This window comes from Scyliorhinus canicula, unplaced genomic scaffold, assembly GCF_902713615.1.
Source record: "Scyliorhinus canicula unplaced genomic scaffold, sScyCan1.1, whole genome shotgun sequence".
Classification (NCBI taxonomy): Eukaryota; Metazoa; Chordata; class Chondrichthyes; order Carcharhiniformes; family Scyliorhinidae; genus Scyliorhinus; species Scyliorhinus canicula.
The window spans coordinates 445,092-451,542 of NW_024055909.1; positions in this window are offsets into that span (position 1 = coordinate 445,092).

Genomic DNA, 6,451 nt, shown 5'->3' on the forward strand with positions numbered 1-6,451 from the left:
TTTCCTCCGGGTGCTCCGGTTTCCTCCCACAGTCCAAAGATGTGCAGGATCGGTGGATTGGCCATGATAAATTGCCCTTGGTGATCAAAAAGGTTAGGAGGGGGTTATTGAGTCATGGGGATAGGGTGGAAGTGAGGGCTTAAATAGGTCGATGCAGACTCGAGGGGCTGAACGGCCTCCTTCTGCACTGTATGTTCTATGTTCACGACACCGATATTAAGTGAGACACAGCATATAAGAGCAGCGAATATGTCCAGCATTTTCTGATGATGAACGATTATGGGCTGGATTCTCTGTCCGCAGGATCTGTTACGACCAAAAGCCGGCGCCACCCCCACACCGATCCTCTGCCCGGTGGGGGTCAGCAGCCATTCCGCGTAAAGCCCTCGGCTCTACCTGTGGATACGCTGCAGAATAGCTGGGTCAGTGGCCGTGCATGCACAGGGCTGTGGCCTGCGACGGACGCGGCGTACAGCATGGCACTGGCCGTGCATGGACCCAGCTTGCTCAAATCTGCCTCCCTGTAACCCCCCCCTCGCCACCCCCAGACCACCTCCACTAGTTCCCCTAGCCCCTGCCAAAGCCTCCCCTGCCAGCGGAACGGCTGCCCCAACCCCCCGACAGTGACAGCGCTGGACACAGTCCACAGCCGCCACACAAGGTCCTTGAAAGTTTTGAGGACAGATAGAACAGAACAGCAAAGTACAGGCCCTTCGGCCCACAATTTTGTGCCACCCATTTATCCTAATCTAAGATCAACCTAACCTACACCCCTTCAATTTACTGCTGTCCATGTGCCTTTCCAAGAGTCACTTAAAAGTCACTATGTCCCACACCACGGCCAATTGGGGGTGGCACATTGGGGAGGGTCCCGGGTGATGTACTGGGGTCGGCCATACGGTGTGTGGCGTACTCCTCGAGTTTGCCGTTTTAGGGGGCGGAGCATCGGAACAATGGTGCTCCCTCTGATTCCAGCGTCAAAATGGATTGTCCGGCCGATCGCCGAATGCGATTTCGCCGATCGGAGAATCCAGCCTATTATGGGCCAGGGTTTAGAGAATTCCAAAGTATATATTGGAGTTCATCTGACCCACAACTTTAAATAGATTGTGGTTATGGGGAGCACAAGGGCCCACTTTGCAGGTGTGACGCAACAGAGAGCTAAAGTATGTTTAAAACAAAACAATGTTTATTCTATCGATCCAGTTAACATTTTCTCAACAAACAGTGAACAATTTATCAACTACCAATCCTGACCACCACACCAAAAGAATACAGTACTCTATAGGTAATCCTGGATAACTTTCCAAACAACATCCATCAGAGAAATCCTTTCAAAAATAAAGACAGCAGGTTTAAATGTGCTACAGAAACAGGTATTACTTTGAAATCATCAATGATCACAAGACATAAGACATAGGAGCAGAATTAGGCCTCTCGGCCCATCGAGTCTGCTCCGCCATTGAATCATGGCTGATAATTTTCTCATCCCCCTCACACACATGAAGAAGGAGCTGTTAAAGATCGAGTCACAGAGTCACTTTGTTCAAAATCAAACCAAACTCACTGTCTTTACCAAGGAGATAGATGCTATCTGTAAAGTTTCAGGCAAGTGACCACTCAGAAGCGATGACTGTAGAAAAGTTTAGGTTTATTCCTCTTACTATTTACATCTTCTGCTCACCAAAGGGTCTCCCGCGCCGGCCCACACCTGGGTCGGGATATTAATGTTCCAGCAGTCCGAGGAAAAGGTGGGGCAGCTCCCCTCCCATCACCTGGGTAACTAATACTCAGGTGAGGCCACTGGGACTCTGAGGTTGCAGATCCCTGGGCCTCCTGTAGGGTTAGAACACTACCCAGGCCATGGAGACAGATTAGGAAACCCTGTCCCTAGATCGGTTCAAAATTGAGGACGTGTTGAAGTGAGAATGTAAATTACAGGAGTGCTGGCAATAATCTCCCAGCCATTCCTGGGGGTGCCAGAGGACTGGAGAATTGCAAATGTTACGCACTTTTTCAAAAAGAACAGTTCCAGCAATTACAGACCAGTTAGTTTAGAATATCCTGGGAAAGGAGTTCACTAAAATCAGCAACAACTCAGCCTCTTGTGCGGTTTTGGTTTCTGTTTCTCTTCCTGCACAATGTAACACTAAACTCCTGTTTACAATGATCCACTTTGCAAACAGAGATCTGTGGCTTCATTAATTTCAGCCCAAAGTGTAACCACAGGAAGAGGAGGCTTTGCAAACATCCCACCCTTACTGATGAGATTCAATACATCAGTCCAAAAGACTGGCTCATGTTTAGTGGTCCCCGGAGTGTTCCCGATACCTTCCCTGGATCCGAGGGTTAGGAAACACTGTGGAAGGTATGGGGAGCTCGGACCTGTCCATGGGAGTAACTGAAGGTATGAGAACTGGATTAAAAAGGAGAAAAGATCCTAAAATGGGGCAGTCGGGAACAGGACACCAATTAGTTTCCTCTTATCCTGGAGAAATTACTGTCCCGGCTGTGTGTCTGAAACAATATAAATTTATTTGACACATATCAGAATATTAAACTGCAGCAAATTGTGGGATGATTAACATCAGCATGAACATTCTCCAACTGTCAGAATGAACATGTTCAGTCCTGGATGTGATTAACAGCAGCATTAACAACAGAATCCAATTCCAGTTGTTCCTTGTGAACTCTCTGGTGTCTCAAGAGGTGGGACGAGTGGATGAATGTCTTCCCACAGTCAGAGCAAAGAAACGGCCTCTCCCTAGTGTGAACTCGCTGGTGTGTCAGAAGATTGGATGGATGAATAAATCCCTTCCCACACGTGGAGCAGGTGAATGACCTCTCCCCAGTGTGAACTCGCTGGTGTTTCTGGAGGCTGGACGACAGAGTGAATCCATTCCCACACACAGTACACCTGAATGGCCTCTCCCCATTGTGAACTCGCTGGTGTGTTAGCAGATCAGTTGAGGTTTTGTAAATCTTCTCACATTCAGCACATTTGAAAAGTCTTTTATCCGTGTGAACCAGTTGGTGTTTAGCAAGGTGGGATGATCGTGAGAATCCCTTCCCACAAACAGAGCAGATGAATGGCCTCTCCCCAGTGTGGACTCTCTGGTGTATCAGCAATTCACTTGTGGTTTTATAACTCTTCTCACATTCAGTACATTTGAAAGGTCTGTTATCTGTGTGAACTAGTCGGTGTGTAGTGAGGTAGGCTGATCGGGTGAATCCTTTCCCACACACAGAGCAGGTGAATGGCCTCTCCCCAGTGTGAGTACGTTCATGTTCGATAAGTGTCTGTGATCGTATGAACTGCTTCGCGCAGTGAGAGCAACTGAATTGTCTCTCTGTGGGAACAACCTGGTGCGTGACCAGGTCCTCGGAGCTTTTAGAGTTGTTATCACAGCCTGAGGGGTTAAAGAGCCTCTCGTCAATGTGAACTTGCTGGTGTGTCAGCAGGTGGGAGGACTGAATGAATCCCTTCCCACATACGGAGCAGATAAATGGCCTCTCCCCAGTGTGACTGCGTCGATGATTTTCAAGCAGGGATGGATAATTGAATCCCTTCCCACAGTCCTCACACTTTTTCCACTTCACACCACGGTTTTTCCATGGTGCTGGAATTGTTGTCTCTCCCCAGGTTGGATGATCAATTGTGTAACTGGGTAAAACTTTCCACGGTCTGTTCACTGGAACACTGTCACTCGGGTGTGTGTTGTGTGGGTCTCGGTGCTTTTCCAGTCACACTGATGTTTCCACAGTCAGTTCACTGGAACACTCTCACTCGGGTGTGTGTGTATCTCGTTGCTTTCCAATCACACTGCTGTTTGAAATATTTTCCCAATAGAACAGAGAAACATTTCTCCTTCCACATTCTCCGAAGTTATTCAGATTTTGATGTAGTGAATGATTCTGTTACATCTCTGCGATGTTTTGTTTGAGTTTCCACTTGCAAAAATTTTTCTCCTAATACCCTGTAAAAGAAGTTTACAAACATCATCACTGTATAGCAATAGAAATTCAGAATAGACAATTCCAGTTTCTGTGGACTAATCTTTTATCGCTTGTTACCCGAAATAAGTGGTCCAAACAAACTGAAAGAAGACAAAATTAGCAACAAAATCAAAGGGAAGCTTCCTAACTAAACCAGAATGTTGCTTCCAGTGTTTTGGAGTTGCTCTGTACCGAGTTTCCCACCAGTTGTGGAAGGTAGCAAGCGTACCAGTGGACACCACTGCTCCCTTTCAATGAAACGTTGTAAGGCAGTCTGACAGGGCCCAACCTCCAGAGAAACTGCTCATTGAGGTTCAACAAATTTCTGTGTTAACCAGATCCAAGAACAGGTCCAGGAGAAGTACTTCTGATTTACCCAGCCTCCTCCACACTGGACAGCCAAAGATTAGGAGCCTGGGGCTCAAGTGTAACCAAAGTTGAGGAGCAGCCCCTGCAGGAAACTATACAGAGGCTGTAACCTCTCACCCTGAGTATATCCATGGCTTCATGCACTCTTCTTGACTGCAGCCTGGGGATGGGTGAAGCTGTTTAACTTGTTGCCAGAACGATGCTTTTTCGGGCACTAGGACCAGGCCGGGAATAGACAACGAAGCCCTGCTGTAGAAGTCAGGTATTTTAAATACACTTAATATAGGTAAAAAGGCTGTTTAAAGCATAAATATTAAATCCCAGTTTTAAAATGAAAGAAACATATAATTTCCAAACTCAGACATGAGTTTGGGAAAAACAGAACCACTGATAAAAACATCACATTCTTTCAAGGACAAGGGCTGAATCCCATGGCAATGAGGTGGAAGCATTAAAGGCTCCATTGTTCTGATTTCAGGCCACTTGTGATAACAGCCTGAACCACATTCCATAACGTATGCAAGCCGAAACATTTTAGACTGTGTCAAAAAAACAGTTTATGATGAGATGACATAACGTCTTAATTGTTGCAGATAAGCAACAATTGGAAGTGGCGTTGCATCGTGAGGATGGACGGCTTGTTATCAAATCAAATGTGTTTTGAATATAGCTTAAACCAATTAGGATTATATTGGGGTGTGATCGGATCGCTTAAGACAGATATGAAAGAGTATATCCATGGATGATTTGGCCACCATTTAAGACAGAAAGACAGAAAGATAGAAGAGACAGAAAGAGACAGGAAAGAGACAAAGAGAACAAGACAGAAAGAGAGAGAGAGAGAAAGTAAAGGAAGAGAATTAGAAAAGAGTTCTGTATTCCTATTTCATTTTCATACTTTGACTTCAGCCTTTGACTTTTAAAGTTGTGTTCAGGCTATTGTCTCAGAAGATAATTCCTGTGATTCTTTGAAGAAAATCAAATTGTCTACAAACTACCTTTTAAATCATTTTCAAGTTGTAACCAATGAACTTCAAATAAAACAATTCTTATTTGCACCTGACAAGTTTTTAACTTAAATTTCTACTGAGTTTCAGCAATGTCTCAACAACAACCGGCAACCGTAAATTGAATAAAACTTCACAAATCAGAAGATACTACACCCGCCGATTACACACCTTTCCCAGGACAATCAGTGTCTACTCTCCTACATTACTCTGTCTGATGGAGTTCAGAGGCTCAGAGGAGGAAAAAAATGAGGACGGTTTTGGACCCGTGGGAAAGACTAGAACAAGGTGACACACTTTAAGAATGAGAGATAGGGAGTCAATGGTTCTGGGTGATGATGTTGGTGGTGCAGACAGGCAAGGGGAACTGAGACCACAACCAGATCAGCCCTAATTATATTGAATGGTGGAACTGGCTTGGAGGGCCGAATGGCCTGTTCGCCCTCCTAAGTCCCAGTCCAATAGGTTAAACCCAGCAGCATCTCCTCCATCTCCACTCCAGCCCAAATTGCTTCTGCATCCAATGCTCATCCTGCTCTTAAATGGTCTGCTCAGCCTTTCTGTACATGTGCATTCCAGTCTTTTTGATTAAGATAGAACATAGAATTTACAGTGCAGAAGGAGGCCATTCGGCCCATCGAGTCTGCACCGGCTCCTGGAAAGAGCACCCTACCGTGCTGCCCACTAAGCTAGGATGCACTCACATACATGAATGTTTCTGGGTTGAACTGTGCTCCAACTTGGGAGGGGTGTTCTCTCTCTCTCCCTTCCGCCGTGCCCCATATCAGTGTGTCCTTTACCAGTGGTCTGTGCTGCTCGTTTGGGAGCCTTTCTGCTGATGTGGTGGTGGGCGTGTGCTGGCGTGAAATCTGGTGGTTTTGTTTTCTTGTTGATTATTCATTGGTTTCTGTTTTATAACAATAATCTTTATTGTTACAAGTAGGCTTACATTAACTGCAGTGAAGTTACTCCGAAAATTCCCGAGTCGCCACATTCCGGCGTCTGTTCGGGTACACTGAGGGAGAATTTAAAATGTCCAGTTTTGGTGTATTGTGGATATTTTTCCTGTATTGCTGATT